The sequence below is a fragment of the Rousettus aegyptiacus genome, unplaced genomic scaffold (genome assembly GCF_014176215.1).
Source record: "Rousettus aegyptiacus isolate mRouAeg1 unplaced genomic scaffold, mRouAeg1.p scaffold_m13_p_2, whole genome shotgun sequence".
NCBI lineage: Eukaryota > Metazoa > Chordata > Mammalia > Chiroptera > Pteropodidae > Rousettus > Rousettus aegyptiacus.
In genome coordinates this window covers 131,399,928-131,419,473 of record NW_023416295.1, presented here as the reverse complement: position 1 = coordinate 131,419,473, position 19,546 = coordinate 131,399,928, and the positions used below count along the sequence as shown (strand labels likewise).

General features: G+C 38.1%; 1 protein-coding gene and 1 pseudogene across 4 annotated transcripts in view; one reads left to right on the top strand and one right to left on the bottom strand.

Moving 5' to 3' along the window:
• Nucleotides 1–11,526: 11,526 nt before the first annotated feature.
• The window catches only part of SPATS2 (spermatogenesis associated serine rich 2), an 87,826-nt gene continuing 79,806 nt past the window's right edge, over nucleotides 11,527–19,546 (top strand). Inside the window, exons 1-2 of one of the 4 annotated variants that reach the window (XM_016151779.2) lie at nucleotides 11,527–11,629; nucleotides 12,563–12,645. The gene's annotated coding sequence lies outside the window, so the exon portion shown is untranslated. Of the gene's footprint in view, nucleotides 11,630–11,679; nucleotides 11,810–12,562; nucleotides 12,646–19,546 lie in introns of those variants that run through there. The other 3 variants (XM_016151780.2, XM_016151781.2, XM_016151782.2) reach the window with 3 other exon arrangements.
• LOC118613984 lies at nucleotides 18,009–18,127 on the bottom strand (annotated as a pseudogene).

Here is a 19,546-nt window from a genome sequence, read left to right as displayed (position 1 = left end):
TTTCTGACTTTTTTTCCCTTGAAAGTACATAGTGAAACAAAAAACATATAAAATCAATAAAATATCTTTTAGAGCATATACCACCTTATCCCACCCCTGGTACATTGATCAGTAAGGGAGGAAGTTTATATACTTAAAAAAAAAATTTTTTTTAATGTGCACAGCACTGGGTTGGCACGTTGAAGGAAAAATATGAAGGTTCTAATATTTCACAAGTTGGATTTGACCTATGCTGTGGATTACTGAGAGGTAAGACTGGTGTTAAATTTCAAAATTTTAGAAATATATTTAAATTCCATTTATAGGAGAACTTTCTAGGAGCTACATTTTCCCCTAAAAGGAACAAGCCACTGCGTGTAGGGGGTGGTCCCCCATCAAAGACTATTCTGCTTGCAGGTGTATTGTGGAGAGCCCTCAAACTTTAAATGGGTTGTTGGACTGGCTGACTTTTCAGGTCTTCCCAAAACTTGGGATCTGATTCTGAGCCACAACACCTTGCTCTCTGGGTGCTTACAGTCTGGTGAGGGATAGGAACACAAGTACACTTTGTACAATGTTTTGAACTAAGTGTCATAAAGGTGTAAATAGAGTGCATTGGGATGTTGGAAAAGGGACACATGACATTGTTTTATGGGGACTCATGGAAAAAGTCCTGGTTTTTATATCTCATAAAGCCTTTTAGGGACTTTGGGGAAACCCCAGGGAACCAACAGCTTGAGCATCTTAAGGGAGCCTTATTTAATTCCCAAGTAACTAGTCAAGTATAGAGGAAACATTTCAGGATGCAGAGGAAGACTGGAGACCAGGCACACAATGTTAAAATTATGTACCTTTACCACCACTTTCTTCCTCTTTTTTGTGTATGTGTGTATCTCATACTTTTTTCTCCTCTTTTTTTCTGGAAGTTAGCTCTGGGAAGTGTATATATTTTTTAAAAGTGAAATTATTTTGGCTAGTATTCTCTACAAATTTTTAAAAAAGCTCTGATCAATTAGAGCAATGAAATTTGTAGACTTTTTTCTTTGCATTCAAACATAAAAATTTAATTTTTTTAATTTCAAGAACAAATTAGCTTTCCTACCTTTTAAAAGTTGCCAAAAATGATATCCATTTTTTTGAAAAATACTTACGATTTGTCAAATTGTCATATGGAATTTTAATGAGGCATTTTCATAAGCTATTAATTAGTAACTTATTAACATGATATGTAGTACTACATCTGTAAAATGTAAGTATATTAAAAATAGTCGATAAGGAAACAGAGGAAAAGGAATGATTAGGGGCTTTACTTGATTTGAAAAATTTTTTTACTGTCCTTAAATTTTGTTATGAGTTTTTGTTACAAAAATATGGGTATATTTTAATTTATTTAAGTGGGAGCTGTTGATGAGTAGTTTCTATTTTTCCAACATGAGCAAGGCTACAATAAATATCTTTAAATATGTGTACTGGTGCTTTTTGTGTTTTTTTTTTGAGGCTAGATTTTAATAAGTGCTAATGTAGGGTCAAACAGAATATATATTTAAAATTTTGATTGATATTTTATCCAGTTACTTCTAGAAAAGATTGTAACAATTTACACTTCCACCAGCAGTGTAAGAAAGTGGCCCTTTCTTTATAACTGACATGGACTGTTATCACTCTTAAATTTTTGCCAAGATGATAGGTGAGCAGTAGTAACTCCTTATTTAATTTGCCTTTCCCTTGACTGGTAGGGAAGTTTGGCATCTTTTCAAATGTTTATTGGGCACTTGTACTTCCTCTTTAATGAATTGCTTGATCTTATTATCTACATTAAAAAAAAATTGTGTTCCTATTTATCTTCATGAAATCTGTTTTGTTGGTATCTTTGCTTGTTAGAAACCTTAACCCTTTTTTTTTATGCATTGTAGGTATTCCCAGCCTATGACTTGTCTTTTTACCGAGCATGAGAAGGATTAGGATTAGGATTTGAATCTGGTTCCATGATGTTCTAGATATGTGATCTTAGGTTTCTTTAGCCTTAGTTTTCTCTAAAATTGAGACAGTAATATGTACTTATAAAGATTTGCTGTGGTAAAAAAGATAGCATATGCAGAGTGAGGAAATACAACCAGCAGCTACCTTTCCCATTTTCAGCCTTTGTAAGGAAATGGGGCTTGAGTGTCTAGTGAGTTAACTGGTACAGAATGAAGGTTCTACCTGAAAGACTGAATTTTCTGAGAGTGTATTAGCATATTTTACATTAAAAATTTTTCTCCTGTCATTTCCTGTTAATAAGTGTATGAATGCTTACAGATAACAATTAGAAAGAAGTAAATAAGAATGCTGAATTGTGGTAGGATTACAAGTGGTCCTCCCCCCCCCCCCCCGCCTCCACTCTTGTCTAGACTCTCTTTCTTATTTTATAATTTAGAAAAGAAAATTTCAGCCTTTCTCAGCTGTTTATGAGGAACAAGAAGTGGTTTGCATTTGGCTATTCTTGGGCTGTATTTTTAAAGTGGGCAGAGCTCATCTGAGCCAGTTGTGATGGCAGAAGACCTCAGAATGAGATGACTCTGAAGCTAAGATGAATTTCAAGGGAAGGAGATGGTGAACTACTTGTAAAATGGCTCTTTCACTTGCAGATTCTCCTTGTACAACTCTCTTGTCAATCTTTGGCAGATTCATTTCAGTTAGAGAGGCTGTTTCCTGACATTTGGAGTCTTAGTTCTGTGCAGAAAAGCAGAGCTATTTATATTTTGTAAGGTGCTACAGTATGGGTGGTCTGCTTCCCAAATCTTATTCTCGTTGGTCACTTCAGTGTGGATTGGTATTAAGCTTTCCACAGGAAAGAGTTTTGTGGATAGGGGCTAGGACGCTAGGTGAGAAGTAAGAACGAGGTTAAAGAATGCTTATTACCTCTTTGTATGAAAGACTGATCAAACCATGTTTGAATTTCATCTTCCTTCTTCTGGCCTATGAGCAGGTACTGAAATTGCATCCTTGCCAGGATTAAACCACCCATTCACCCCAGAGGGCATCTGTTCATATATCTAATAGCCAATGGTATAGCTCGATAACCTTTTATTGAACTATTTCTAGATTCTAGGCAACTTGTAAAGCACGATACATATGGTGATGTTAATCAAGCAATTTCACCAACTCCTCAGGGAAGGTTATTATTATTTTTACTGTATAGATTAGTAGACGGTCAAAGCACATTGAGTAATTTATCTAATAACTTTTAAGTGGCTAAACTGGGGTTTAAATTCTGACAGTTGTGACATAAATTTGTGTTGTCAGCCATGACATTTTATTTCTATTTTCATTTTTAAAAATTGAGGTATAATTATCATATATTGTATTGATTTCAGGTGTACGACAATGATTCAATATTTGTATATATTGTGACATGATCACTACAATAAATCTAGTTAGCATACATTGCCATATATAGTTATAAATTTTTTTTCTTGTGATTGAGAGCTTTTAAGATTTACTGTCTTAGCAACTTTCAAATGGGTAATACAGTATTATTATAGTTGTCATGCTGTACATTACAACCCCATGACTTACTTATTTTTTAACTGGAAGTTTATACCTTTGTCCACCTTCACCCATTTTGCCTATCTACCTATCCCCTGCCTGTGGCAACCACAAATCTATTCTCTGTATGAGCTGCTTTTTTATTTTTGTTTTTAGATTTCACATATGAGTGAGATCATATGGTATTTGTATTTCTTTATCTGACTTATTTCACTTAGCATAATGCGCTCAAGGTCCATCAGTTTTGTTGTAAACAGTCATTTTTTCTTTTTTCAAAGGAAGAAATGGTATAAAATTATGTGAATTTAGAACCTCTGGAAGGAAATACTATATTGCTTCCAACCCTGGGACATAATCACTGAGAGATTTTTTTCCTGGGGATATGCTTCCCAAAAGATCTGACATACTGAAAATAAGTTAAAAGAAATTTGCTAAAGTAATTAAAAATAATAACAATAAGATATCAGTGAACAAGACGTTTTCCTTATTCTCTACCTGAGTTGATTTAATGAAATCCATTGATTTCATATTCTCCCACCGCCACAGAAAAGAAATTTATTGATCTTTTAAAGGAGTTGGAAAGAACTGAGAAGGCTTCTATCTCAAGTACATATTCAGTGTAGAATCTTGAGAATAGCTTGCTTCAGAGGGGACCATTTTGGCTTTTGCTTGAATAACAAATTATCTTCTTGTCCCACCTTTTGGACACTCTTAATTGTTAAAAAGTTATTTTATTGGATTAAAATTAGCTTCTCTGCAATTTCTTTCTAGATTTGCCATCTTTTACTACAAAAAAAAAAAAAAAACCAACAAAAAACCCTTTCTTGGTGAGGACTGACCCTTCATCTCGTATTCCACTAAACCTTCTCTTTTCTAGATTAAACATTGCCTTGTTTTAGGAAGCACTGTAATTTGGTAGAAAGCATGGATGGAGAAGTAAGGAGGTTAGTATTCTACTTCATCCTCTTGCATGACAAGTCGGCAGACTTGGTATGAGCCACTTCATCACTCTGGGCCTCAGTTTTTTTCTTGCAGTATGAGGAAGTTGGACTCAAATGACCTTTAAGATTGCTTTCAACACCTGATTCTGGGTTCTTTTCAGCCCCTGTTTGTGTTAAATCGTTTGGTTTGTCATCTTTTGTCTGCCCTCTTGTGGACACTGTCTTAGGAAGAAAAATATTTCATTACTCAAAGAACAAAATAATGGCCACCATTCCTTCCCCTGCCGCAATAAAAAAATTCACTTATATCAAACTGTTTTCATTTATTCATGTCCTCTTCTAGTCCTCATTCATGAATTTACATAGTAATTTTATATGATTGAATCAGATCAAGGATATAATTGTATACTGTTTTTTTCCCTCATGGGATCATGAGCATTTATATATATTACTATGAATCTTCATATATATGTATTTTATTGAGGTGTAATTCACATGCCATAAAACTCATCTTTTTAAAGTATACTATCTTGTGGGTTTTAATATATTCGTAAGGTTGCGCAAACATCAATACTATCTAATTTCAGACCGTTTTTACCAACCCAAAAAGAAACCCCATACCCATTAACAATCACTCTCCATTCTCTACTCTCCCCAACTCCCAGCAACTGCTAATCTACTTTCTGTCTCTGTAGATTTGCCTATCCTGGACATTTTATGTAAATGGAATCATATAATGTCTCCTTTTGGACATTTTGCCTATCCTGAACATTTTATGTAAATGGAATTATACAATGTATTCTTCTGGTCATAATATTTTCAAGATTCATCCATTCGTAGCATGAATTATCACATTTTTTTCAAATGTCGCATCATTTATATTTTAATACTGTATAATATGTCTCCCCCTTGTTTGTGAGACATTTAGGCTATTAATATATATTTTTGTTGTTATAAAGAATGCTGCATCAATATCTTCATGCTTCTAATTCATCTATTCTCTTGAATTATTTCAGAATAAATTCTCATGGGTGGGATTACTGGGTCAAAAGGTATGAACATTTTTATGGCTCTTGTCAATATTGCTCTTAAATTGCGGTACCCGGAACTAAATGCAATTCTCAGATGTGTTCAGACAGAACAGGGTACTATGGGGTTATTAAGTTCTCAAGGTCTAGACAATATATCATCCTTTAAATCAAGCAGCCTAAGAATTTATTAGCTTTTTTTGGTTGCTCATTGAGCTCATAGCCAATAAGGCCCTTAGATCTTTTCCTAGGCATTGTGTCTTAAAGCTATGTTTGCATTTACTCTGACCCCAGGGGCTTTTGAGGACTCCCTGACTTCAATTTAATATTTCTTTGTTTTCTCTTGACAGTCGGTGTTCCTAACTTATTGCAGTCTTAGCTAAGAACTCCAGATGGCGCCTTAAGGCTGTCACAAGGGTAAAATAATCTCATTTGAGTTTTCTTTTCTTTTCTTTTCTTTTCTTTCTTTCTTTCTTTCTTTCTTTCTTTCTTTCTTTCTTTCTTTCTTTCTTTCTTTCTTTCTTTCTTTCTTCCTTTCTTTTTTCTTTCTCTCTCTCTCTCTCTCTCTCTCTCTCTCTCTTTCTTTCTTTCTTTCCTTCCTTTCTTTTTAGGCTCTGGTAGTGGCACCTCCATAGTAGGTTCGTTACCAGAGTTCAGTCCTCCCCCTTTGTGGTGATGGAGACAGCAACTGTAAAGTTGAATTGGGATGTTATTTAGGGCAAGCTCTGACTGAAGCATGTTTTCTAGTTGTCATTTGATCTCCTAGGGGACTTCGAGGCAGTGTATTTTTTCATGTTAGAGCTTTGCTTGAACACATATTTCATGCCACTGCTTTGGCTTTTGAAATTCACAGCCTGAGAAACTGATTTTTTTGTTTCTCTTCATTCTTTGCCGTCTCTTTCTCATACTTATTGCAAGGGATTGAAACTCGTTTAACCATCTGGTTTTGTTTGTTTTGCTAAGGTGGATTGTGAACAACAAAAGCAGAAAATTAAGTAGGGTTTCAGCTAAATGAGGTTTCATTTCAATAGTTTGTTGCTCTTATCCTTTTCCTTTTCCTCCCAAGTCTCTTCTTCCTTCCCACCTTTCATCTACCCTTTCATAGTCCATCTGCTTATTTGCAAATTATTATAACTTTAAGCAAGATTTTGAATTTTCTGGGTTTAAACCTCACCGACAAGTTTTAATAGAACAAGCACTGCCTTGTGTGGGACAGTTAGAAGGGAATGATTTTAACACATTCCGGGCCAGATTTTAGTCCCATTTCTGGGCTGAGAAAGGTTGTGGGGAACAGAGGAACATCTTCCACTGGGCAGCGACTGAGTTAGCATGTGAACCTGTCTTTGCAAGTACCAAAGGGCATTTTGTCCTAGAATCGATAGGTCCAGCACCTTTCAGATGAATTAGTATGAAGAAAGGAATGAGAGGAATATAGGGGGAATATAAATATATTTTATTCATGTTCCCTAGTCACAGGTCTGAGGTCCAGTGAGGCTCATGTTACTCCCCAACCTCTTCTTCTATATCTGTAATCACTAGTTTGGATTTGGCTTCTCTTGCTTCTTTCTCCTTTTAACTTTTGGAGTCCACAGCAGAGAGTGTAGATTTACTGCTTTTTGTATAATTTGGGTTGGAAAGCAATTAACTGCTCAGTTCGGGCAAGTGGTGCCATATTGTTTTATATTCATTGACTGGGAACTCATTTTCTCATAGCAGTTGACTTTTTTTGCACAGCTAAGAGATTGATCCTTTCAGACCTATCTCCTTTCAAACTCTAATTCTCTTCAATGCAGTTCTTGTTCTAATGTTAATGCCTTTGCTGCTGTCACTCTTCTTCCCTATAATTCTTTTTCCTTTCTGCTAATTGAAATCTTTATACTTCTTTTACGATCTAGCATAAGGTTTATTCCTAAATGATGCCTTCTTGATTAATTCCATATCCAATAACCTTTCTCTCTTGAATTCCTTCAGCATTCTTCTCTAGTTTGTAACATTCTATCTAGCATTTTCTTACATGTTGCCATATAATCATTCTGTCTCATTTTGTAAGTCTTATCCCCTTACTATGCCAAAGCGCCTTGAAGGTAGGGACTCTCTTCTCTCAATGCAAGCAATAGGACATTTACTAAATGTGTTAACTTGCTACTTAATATTTTAGAACTCCAGTTTCCGCATTTGCTATATGAGGATAATGATACCTGCATCACGGGGATATTGAGACAATCAAATGAGACAATATGTTAACAGTGCTTTATAAGCCATAAAACATTTACAGAGGGTAGGCATTATCAGTTTTTGAAAAATAGTGACAGACTGTATAAGTGAAAGAGCATCCTGAAATTTCATGAATGAACTTAGATTAGAGCAGTAATAATTATATATCTTACACATAGAAACAAGTTAACCAAAGATAAAATTCAAGTTTTTAATGAACCTGTTTAAAATCTGAGTTTTGGTTTTGATGTTGCCACTAATTTTGACATTGTCACAATTTACATCACAACCTTTGATAATTTAAGGCCTTTTCCAGATCTAAACATCTGACACAACTGAATTTGGGTATCTTACCTATGTCTTTGGACCTCAGTTTTGTTATCTGTAAAATGTCAACCTAATCAAAACTCTTTAATAGAACTTTATAGAATGGATCTTTAAAGAAATATTAATCTGGTACAGAAGTCTCTTGGGAGAAAAAAATTTCCTCGGGGAGTGGGGAAGCTGCATACTATATAGTGCATTCTCTTTAATATTAGCAAAGCAGATTACCATATTAAATACTAGGAGAAATAAAGCAACCAGTTTAATTTGATTTTATCTGGTGTTTCCCAAACTTATTTGAACCGGGAATAGTTTTTTTCAGATAACGTCTATATAGCATCCCATGAAACTAATTTTTTTGAGACATACGGTTTGGACTGCTAACATGAATATTCTTAGGTATTACAGGTAGTCCAAGAAAAGGCAAAGTATATCCTATGAGATGTTATTTGCTAGTCTTTTGTGGCTTATAAACTTCAGCTTTGGTCAGCAGAGACTTTTTTAAAAAATCATGTTCCTCACTTATAGTCATTGATTATCAAGTCTCCAAATTAATGAGTAAAATTTTTATGTCTCTCAGATGGTAGTTTAACTCTGGCCTCTTTTTCTTTCTAATGAAAACATGTAATCTGGCACACAGTCACTTCAAATACAAAATATCAACTCAAAACAAAAATTCAAGAAAAGTTCTCACCTCTAGGATCTATTTGAAACATCAAATTAGGTCAGGTTAGTATCTACAGAATGTATCTGCCAAAGTGAAGATTATGTCATGATTTATTTTTAGTTCTAGTTTTGCCAATGGAACTTTAGGTAACCTGGGACAAATTATGTCTCAGGCTGAACTGAGAAATATGGATATTATTTCAAAATGATCTTCTTGTAATCCTTAGCAATTACTCTAATCATTTCAGAAATTTGGTGGATTTTTTCGTTTGTTTTCTTCAGAGTAGGTCACAAGTATTATATGTTGAATTTATTACAGGATTTCTTTTCCTCCAATATAATTTATAGACAAACATGAAACAATTTGCAATTATTTCAAAGCAGGCAATGATCGCTTTGTTTTATTGTGAATTATAACATGACAAATGAAAACTGTATAGGTAGTATAATGAATTAATCTTTGTAACCCAGATCCAAAAGTGAAAAATTTGTTCAATACCCTTTTAGAGAGGTTGAGCGCTGTGAGGAGAAAGGGCAAAGATGGGCCATGCAGTAGGGGTACTTGCAAATCCCACTCAGCTAGAGATATGCTCTAAGTGATCTACTACTCTCTTTGTAGGGCTATTTTTTGAATAAAATTTTTGTGAGGAGCCTGTCTGTACTGCCACCCCAGAGACTGAGCAAAATGTTCCTCTTAAGCATACTTAGAACTCTCTCTTAGAGGAGATTTGTTAAATATATTCTTTATCTCATTAGATTTCCAATGATGCTTTACAGCTCTCCTAGATTGGGCCATTGAAGTACTCCTTAATCCACCTCTCTTCTTTCTGAGTCATTTGTATATATCCACATATACAAACTCTCTCCCATTTGTCCAGGGCTCTCATGACTTACCTAAATAGACGGTAAGGTTTCCAAGAGTGGGAACTTTATTTTCCTCCCAAAGAAACATTAGTTTTGCAGCAGCAACAGGCCCTGTAATAAAGGTATTTCCAGAGTGACTTTTGGTAGGTGAAATCAGTCATTATGGAACAAGATCTTGGATCCTATTGGTTCAGGTCCCATTCTTGAGTATGAAATTTCCTGTTAACCAAGGCCATACCATCCTGTTCCCACTCTGTATGGGAAAGAGGGGGAATTGTGGAAGAGCTAGTCAGTCATTCCACTTTCTGCCTGTTTCAGCACTTATCATGTTATTATAGTTAATTATTTAATAGCTTATATCCTCCTTTACAATTGGGTATTCTCCTTGGGGATAATGATCTTTATTCTTCTTTGTAAGTGACTCAATGCCTAGAACAACGCCTACCTCTCATCGAGTGCTTATGTCAATGCAGCGAATGAAAAGACAGCAGATATTTGGATGCTCTGCTTCCATTTGAATCTTTGAAAGAAGACTCAATGGTAAGCAAGATGGTGTAGTGCTCCGCTGGCTGAATGATTTACTCTTCTGTTTCTTTAGATCTGTAAATGGTTGGATTAGATTAGGCATTATTAACCAAGAGTCAGTGGGCTCTGGATTTTTGACTCCTCAACCCCACCCCATGCAAAATTAAAAACCAAAGGACCAGATGACTTCATAGACGTTTACTGTATGACTCCGTTACGCGTATTACCACTGCAATAACAAACGTGTGGAAACCAAAACTACATTGTGCCTGCGGCTATACACACCCACATATACTGTTTGTCCAGAGTCCCTTATGCTTTGGCCTCAAAAGAACATGAGGATAGATTAATCTTTTAATGCTGATTGTCTAAATTCCCAGCTTGTGGCCGCTCCTAACAGACGACTAACCAGTTGACAGTGGGGTGAGTGCTTCACACATGCAGGACGCTGGCTAGAAAGGTGCACAAATATTAGAGATGGTTCCGGTCGCAGGGAGGTTGGGAATCTGACCACAGAGGCGTACTTAATAGAAAGATTCTACAGTGTGACTGACCACAGCCAGAGTTGAGGAGATCAGAAAATGACTCAGCGACGGACTGGGGCAGTGTGTAGGGGAGGAAGAGAACTCTCAATTCGCTCGCGAGGTTATCCAGAGCCAGGCCCCGGCGGCGCCTCCCCACTTCCCTCCACTCCCACCGGCCTCTACGGCCTCCAAGGATGTTGAACGGCCGCCAAGTCTGGATGTCACCGCGTTTCCCGCGGCCAGTAGCTCTGAAATGGCCTTTTCGAGTAAAACTTGGGTACAGAAGGAGAAGGGAAAAGTGGTTTTAAGTTCTCGGGGCGGAGACGTGAACGGCGAAAGGGAGAACAGCCTGAAAGACCATGTCCTGGCCAGTACCTAGAAAGAAATCCCTTGTGCGGTTCCCCTCCGGGCGCCCGCTTTCGGTCACCTCCGGGGGAGTTTCGGCTCTTTCCGGCGGCAGTTCCAGCTGGAGCCCTGCACTCTTAGCGCGCGCTATCCGCCTCGCGCTGCCCGCTTTCTCTGGGCACTGGCCGTTCCGCACGTGGACGCGAGTTCGCGTCCCACGCGTCCCCACTTCCAACTAGTTTGTTCCCGATCGACTTCTCCAATCCCTTCCCTCTCTTGTTATTCTAATCCCGGGCGACACCCGAGCTCCCTCAACTCAAGCGCGCGACCCGGCAGGCGGCGCGAGGCGCGAGGAAGCCAGTCAGGAGAGGAGCGGTAACCTGACCCACCGGAGATCTCCTCCCACCCCGCGCCTCTGCATTCTCAGAGCCCCGCCGCTCCAGGGCTGCCTCGCGCCCAGGCCTGGCTCGCTCGCGGGCTGGCGCAACGGCCTCGAGCTCGGCGCGCTGGGTTCGCGCCGGCGCGAGCACGCGCCCTGTGCGCTGGCTGGCTGACGCGCACGCGCCCGCGCGGGCTCCGGGGCGGGGCGAAGAGCTCGAGCCGCGGCGAGGTCGGTGTGGATCGGCTGGCGCTCCGGCCTCAGCAGCGGCTGCGATTCCCAGCCCGCGGGCCGGCGGAGAAGGGAAGCAGCGTAAGGGGCGGTGGGGGCGGGGCGGCGTCCGGCTCTAGGAGAGCTGGGGGAGGAGCGCGGCGGCGACGGCGGCGGCTGTAGAAGACGAGAAGGGGGTGGTGGAGCTCTTAGACCCGGGAGCGTCCGGGACGCAGAGCCCGGAACTGGGGGGGACGCGGCGACTGTGGGGGCTCGACGTAGGTGAGGCTGAGGGTGCTGTGTTGAGGGGTTGGTGGGGATAAAGGGGGCACAGAGATGCACAGAACGAGCTTGAAGGAGGGCACTGGGGGGAAGGGGTAGCTGTTGGGGGTTGGGGTACGGAGAAGAAGGGGATGTGAGCGCCTTGGGACTTGGGATGCCCAACTGGTGAAAGGTTTCCAGGGTCAGCGGGGCGGACCGAAGCACACGGGTCCGAGTTGGAGTGTTTCCAGAGGCATAGGCCGGGAAAACAATGGAGTGTGGGGGGACTCTGGTGTGACCGTGTCTGGGGTATTAGATTTTAAGAAACAACGGAGATGGAAAAGAATGAAAGATGGATCATTTGGGATGAGAAGTATAATGAATTGGGAATGCAGTGGGGTTTCGTAAGGCCATCTACGTGGGTGCCCGAGGTTCTTAAGATTTGGGGGCAAAGTGGAATTTGAAAATAAGAAAATGAATGAGGGGGGAGGGGACGAAAAATAAGGCAAAGCGGCAGAGAAATAAAATAGACGTTGGTGGGCTTGAATTTAAGCAGAAGAGTAGATCCAGTTAGAGTATAGGTAGGGCAGTTGGACTGGAGTGGCATCTTTCTAATTCATCCAGGATGATTGGGTTCTTTTAGAAGGTGGATTTTTCTCAGGCTTGACCCTCTGCTAAGAACTACAAGATACTTTTTAAAATAAGTTGGTTATCATTTAGAGTCCCGTTTCATTGATAAAGCATGCCTGTAATATCTGTTTGTCCTCTCTTCAGCAGGTTACTATACATAATTTACCTGTGATTTATGAAGCAGGAGAGGACAGATCACCAAAAATAGGCATCTCACTTTGACTCAGGTCAGTGATAATACAGTGTTAAGGGAGTTTGGGGAAAATCAAGAGTTTGTTTTAATTTAGACCCGAAGGTGATGAATAGCCTAAATAAAATCGAAGTTATCCGTACTTTGTTAGAATTGCAGTTTCTCACTGAGAAATGTTCATTTACCATCTGCTACTGGTTTTATGCTTGTGGAAGAGAGTTTGGGAGCTGCCTCAAGAAATTCTTGATGCTAATTTCAAATTACCAGGCTACCTTATACCTTTCAGTCTGAATTAAAATGATTTGAAAATAATGAGGGAAAGTATTTCTGGCATTATGATCTTTGCATATCCTTGGTGCTTGGATTTCCAGACTAAATTTCGCATGGTATTAGATAGAAGATTGCTGATTTTGAAATTGTAGTTACCATTATGTGTTTATAAATAGTCCATGTTAAGCTTTTTATTTGTTGAGCATTAAGTTTTGCTGACTCATCTAAGATTTCTTGGAATTCATCAGTTTATATTTTTCATCTAGGTCTCGGACAGTAGCATTAGGCCACTTTATAAAGGTTTAAAAATAATCATCTGAATTGTCACATAGGTGTTATGAAAACCGAACAAAGCAAGAAATGAATAGAGTCCCCAGTGATAATGTGGCTCTTGACTTTTGCCAGTGGTCCAGGCAAGGTGCTGAGATTGTTTTGCATGCATTATTTCATTTAATTTAATCCTCACGATTCTGTCCTACTTCGTAAATTAAGAGGTGAACTAAAATACTGAGGTCACAGAGTTAGTAAATAAAGCTGAATTCTCATCCAGCTCTTGGATGCCATTAAATCCTCATTGCCTAGTGGTCTTTCCTGCTTTTTCACTCCTCCAATCTTGGTTGTAGTACAAGCAGCACAAATTGGTTGAAACTTGAATCTGTTATGATAACAGTGATTTGGATGAAGATTGGGGTAATGGGCTACATCTGTAGAGTCTATTGAGTGTTTAGTGCTATGATTATCAGATCTGGGTTCTTGATAATAGGGCTAAAAGATCTTGCTAAGGGTTTGTCCTGTAAGCACACTTAATTTTCTCTTTAGTGTATGCTGAAGTACTGTTCCATACGTTGCACTCTTCCTTGTAGAAGTCAAGACAGCCAGTTGTGAAGCCAAAACCAACCCACTCTGGAAAACAATCGAAAACTGCTGAGTGCTCAAGTGCCCTCCAAACACCTGTTGAGTCCACAGTTGGTACTGGCATTATATCTAAATATAGACAAGATTGTCTTAGAAACCGGAGTGAAACAGCTAGAACTGAGAGAAATGGCTGGGGCCCAGGGGAGGAGCCATGGCCAAAACATCAGCACAGTCCCTGGAGGTTGATCCAGGAGTAGCAAAGGGCCACAGATACTAGTGAATGGCAAGAGGGGAGGGAATTTTTATTTCTTCAATATTTATATGTTTTAGGCACTGAACTCTGTATGTTTTCTATATATTACCTTATAAGATCTTTAAGCAACCCTTAAAAGGTAATTGTAAGCATTATCCCCATTTTTCAGATGAGACTCAGAAAGATTAAATTGTACAAAGTCACTTAATAATGGCAGTTGAGGAAGTTCGTATATACAGTTATTATTATTTTTTTACTTTTAATTGTGATTTGCAGTTTCCCACTGTAGAGCCACCATATTAAAGTTGGTAAACTAAAAGACACTCATTAGGATCCACTGTGTTTCTTTGTTAGAAGTAAAAGTAGTTTTTTCAATCTTGATACTTCCATTGGAGACTGGAAGGAAAAGCTTGTTTGCTTTTTTTTCCTGATTTAGTTGTTGGAAAGGAGAGCCCATTCACTATTTAGCGAATCACCTCTTGTAGAATATAATTCAATTCTTCAGTTGCTTGGTATGTATCTGTAGCAACATGAAAATGGCTTGTCCATCCCTCCTCTATTCTCAGGTCTTGACTTCCGGGTAAGTAATCTAGGCTCTAGAGGATGACAGTGAAGCATGCCTGTTAAACACTCTTACCACTTCTTTTTGTATGTTTTTGCCCCAAAAGTTTGACCATTGTTCTTGCTTGGTTACTTTTAAAAAAATATGGGAAAATACACATAACATAAAAGTTAGCATTTAAACCATTTTTAAGTGTATAGTCCAGTGACATTAAGTACATTCATATTGCTGTGTAACCATCACCACCATCTATCTTCAGAAAATTTTGTTTTTCTAAACCTAGATTTTGTACCTGTTAAACAATAACTCTCCATTCCTCTCTTCCCCCAGCCCCTGGCAACCACCATTCTACTTCTATCTTGATCTGTCTTTATGAAGGTGACTACTCTAGGAACCTCAGATAAATGGAATCATAGTATTTGTCCATTTGTGTCTAGCTCATTTCATTTAGCACAATGTCATCAAGGTTCACCAATGTTTTAACCTGTGTCAGGGTTTCATCCCTTTTTAGGACTGAATAATATTCTATTGTATGTGCGTATACCACACTTTGTTGATCCATTCATCTGTCAATGGACACTTGGGTTGCTTCTACCCGTTGGCTATTGCAAGTAATTCTACTGTGAACGTTGGTATATAAATATCTGATTGAGTCCTTGCTTTCAGTTCCTTTGGGTGTATACCCAGAAGTGGGATTTCTGGATCCATGTTAAAATTTTTGAAGAAGCGTGATTACTTGTAAATGGTGGTTTTATTATGTGTTCACCTGAAGGTAGCACTTGGCCTTATGTTTGAGGGATGATGTTTCTTCTCCTGACTTTTTCTGTACTGTTTGCAGGACACTTGTACTGGAAATGATTCAAAAGGAATGATTTACCCAGTTTTCATGGCTTTCTCTTGGCTTCTGCCTACTTATATTTATATATCATGACATCTGGAAAGCACATTAAAATACATTTCAACTTAACAATAAAAGTACTCTTAAATCTTTTTGACATTTCAGGTGATGAAGAAAATGGGAGTTTCTGTTCTAAAGTGTGAAATATATCCAGTGTGGAAGGAATCATTTATTATATGCAGATCTTTCTTGTCACACTTGTAAATTTGGGTAATCATCTTAAGAACATTAACTATATGTGTATCTGAAGATTGTGTCAATAATGTAGAGCATTTTCGGTTTACTTTGCTGCCTTTGATTGAAATTCAGGGTACTTTTTACATTGAATAGTGTTTTACATGTATGAGCTACTGGTTACTGCTTACTTTTGGTATCACTTCTTCATTTGTTAAAAAAAGTTTGAGTGCTTGCTATATGCTTTAAATATTTCAAGAAGGTAGCTGTAATACAGGAAGTAAAATTGACCGAAGTCATTTATTTGACTCCATTTTCTTTCCCTCCCTTCATATGTGAGAGAGTTGTCATATAATACCCAATGTTATAGGTTGAAATAGCTGTAGACTGACAGTGAACTGTGTCTTAGGATGAGTCTGATCTCCCATTTCATTTTTTTTTAAATGTCACAAGGAGGTTAATTATCCCCGCATCTTGGTTCTTGAGATTATTAGGTTATAAAGGGACTTCAGGCTCATGTGCCATTATCTGGGAGCCTTATAAGAGACCTGGCAAGCCCACAGTTACCTTGGAGATGGTCTGTTGGTTCTGAAATATTTCTAAAGATTTAAAGTTTTTAAACACCTTTTCTTAGGATACTGGGTATCAAGTATTGGCCAGAGGCCAGCATTTAATTTCCATGTCAAATCTACCATGGTGGGCTGTAGTGGTGGGTTCCTGAAATATATATCATCATCTTCTACACAGATTCTGCAGCAGTGCCAGGCCCTTAAAACATTCTGCAGTGTAGGGTCTGAGGCTATAGTCATTAGCTTAAAGGCAACTTCTGCAGTCATTGTTCTATGACTAATTTGTAGTTAAGGATTACCTGGGAATTCTCACTAGTTCAAGCCCTAAATAATAAATAACCTTAGATTGCTGGTAAGGAGGATTTTTACATTACTTCATTAGCAAAATTACATGATTACTAGTTGTGGAAGGTGTGTGTTAGTGTGTTTTCTTTTTTAGAATTGGTTAAGGAGTATTGAGACTGAGAAGAGGGAGGTATGTGATGAAGCCATTATGTGATTATAGATGAGTCATGATCAATAAGTCAAGATGTCTTTTGTACTTGAAGATGCTGCCATTGGTGACCTGTATAGGACTGAAAAAACCCTTTTGTAAAACTTGCAGTCTTTCCTCTCTTAAGTTCTTGTGGTCTGTCCAGTAGTAAATGATTTGCTATTGTTTTAAGGCTACTGCCAGTAGTAGAACAATACTTTAAATATCCGCTTGGTCTCTGATTACATGCCAGTGTGGTCAGCTCACTACTGGCGCATCCTGGTTATCTTCTGTTACATTGATTCAAAATGTGCATTAGCGTGTGGTGGAAATGACTCTTCTGCTAATTTTGTTTGGTTATCCTCTTACATCTTTATAGTAAATTGCCTTCATAGCTTACCTCCATATCCTGCACAAGTCCTCAATACAAGGGTCTCATCATAAGAAGCTCCCTCACATTCGATGAAAACAGTGAAACTTGTCTGTGACTAACATGGAATGACAAGAAGCTAAAGTAGTGTACCTGGGTGGTAGGTGGTACAGAACCACCCCAGATTAAATTAACCATTGAGTTTAGACACAAACTTGATGTTTTGTTATGGTTTGCTAATCATTATCTACTAGGTTTCTTGAGATGGTGATCTAATTCCTTGTTAAGTGGAAAATGCTTTAAACGAGGATTAGTTCGGTAATCTTCGCTTCTGTTGCTATCCAAAGGCTGTATTTAATGTTGGTCTTTTAGAAGTTGACATTTGACATTTGTCCTTGGTCCATCTGCCCATAATGTTATGTTGATCCTATAAGTTAGACTACAAGGTATTATTATGTGATGTCGTATAATTTGGGAGCACATGAAATAATGCAGCAACAATGATGACAAAGTTTGTGTTTGGGCATCTAATTCGATGAAGTAAAAAAAGCTCCTGAAAAAGTCACTATTTAGTGCCCTCATCCTGATTGCCTGTTACCTGAAACCTTTACATTTAAGTAAGATTGAGTAGAATTCAATTTTGACATGATTACATTTTTGATTGGGCAGTAACACTGAGAACACATCACCTTTCACACTACACATTGTGAAATAGCCCCAAGTATATCATTACACTTCTTGTCAGCTTGAACTTTTTGATCCTTGAAGTGTAGATTTCAAGTTTCAAATGGTGTTAGTTATTACCAGGCTAATATAGATACTGTACACACACACATATATTTTTATGGTTATTATTATATTTTTAAGGGCAAGGCAATCCTTGGTTGACATCTCATAGATTGCAAGGACCTTGTCAGCTTACGATCCTTATTTTATTTATTTATTTACTTACTTACTTATTTATTATTATTTTTTTATGCCTATAGCACCTGGTCTTCCTAGGTGGTCTCCCATCCAAGTACTAGCCAGGCCCAATACTGCTTAGCTTCCAAGATTAGACGGGATCAGGGTTGTTCAGGGTAGCATGACCGTAGACTGATAGTATATTTCTAATATTCCCATATTGTAATACCATCTAATTTCCTATTAAAATAAGGAAGCTACATAACATGTTAGTTAAGAGCACAAATCTGTCAATCATATTACATAGGAGTTGCTAATAAGTTGGATTATAGATAGCTGGGCATAAAATTGTTGGAGAGAGGGGTTATGAAGCTCCTGTATTTTATCAACATTAAAAAAAAAAGCACAAACCTGTTGCAATGACCTGGCTTTGTTTGTTTGTTTATTTTTTTAATTGAAGAAACGACTTAAAATCCCCCTCATCTACCTACCCCTCCCCCCTACCTTCTGGTAACCACTAGTCCACTGTCCATGTCCAAGTGTCTCTGTTTGTCCTGTTCATTTGTTGGTTTTAGGTTTATATCCCACATTTAAGTGATATCATGTGATTTTCAACTTTTTCTATCTGGCTTATTTCGCTTAATATGATTATTTCAAGGTCTATCCATGTTGTTGCAAATGGCAGTATTTCATCTCTTTTTTTCTTTAATTTATTTATTTTAATTAGTTTCAAGTATATAGGACATTGGTTAGACATTTATATAGTTCGTAAAACGATCCCCTCAATTGCCCCCTCCCTCTCCTGACCCTCCACCTAGCCAGTTTATTAATGCTAACTGCGTTCCCTATGCCGTGCATCCCATCCTCATGACTATCCATCAGTTACTAATTTGTACTTCTTTAACCCTTCACCCCATTCTCTCAGCCCCCTAAATTCCCCTCCCCTCTGTCCATTACCAAATTGTCCACTATATTTGTGAGTCTGTTTTTGATTAGTTTATTTCTTTTTATTTCTTAGATTCTGCATATAAGTGAAGTCATATAGAGTTTATCTTTTTCTATCTAACTTAAATACCTTCTAGGTCCATCAAAGCAATATCTTTTTCCATCCCCTTCCTTTTAGTCTGTGTCTTTTAATCTGAAGTGAATCTTTTGTAGGCAGCATATGTAGGAGATTGTTTTCTTTACCTTTCAGCCACTCTATCTTCTGGTTGGAGCACTTAATTCTTTTCCATTTAAGGTACTTATTAATAGGAATATAGTTGTTACCATTCTTTATTTCTGTTTTTGATACTTGTTTTTTCTTCTTAAAGAAGTCCCTCCAACATTTCCTGTAATACTGGCTTAGTGATGAAAATTCCTTGAGTTTATTTTTTGTCTGTAAAGCTCTTTATCTGTCCTTCAACTCTAAATGATAGCTTTGCTGGATACAGTATTCTTGGATGTAGATCCTAGGTCTTCATCCTGTTGAAAAAAGAAAAAAAAATATATATATATATTTGAATGTATGTATATATTTGAGTGTGTGTGTGTGTGTGTATTTTTTCCTTTGGCCAGGCAACCCTTGGTTGACCTCACAGATTGCAAGGACCTTGTCATCTTACAATCTCTT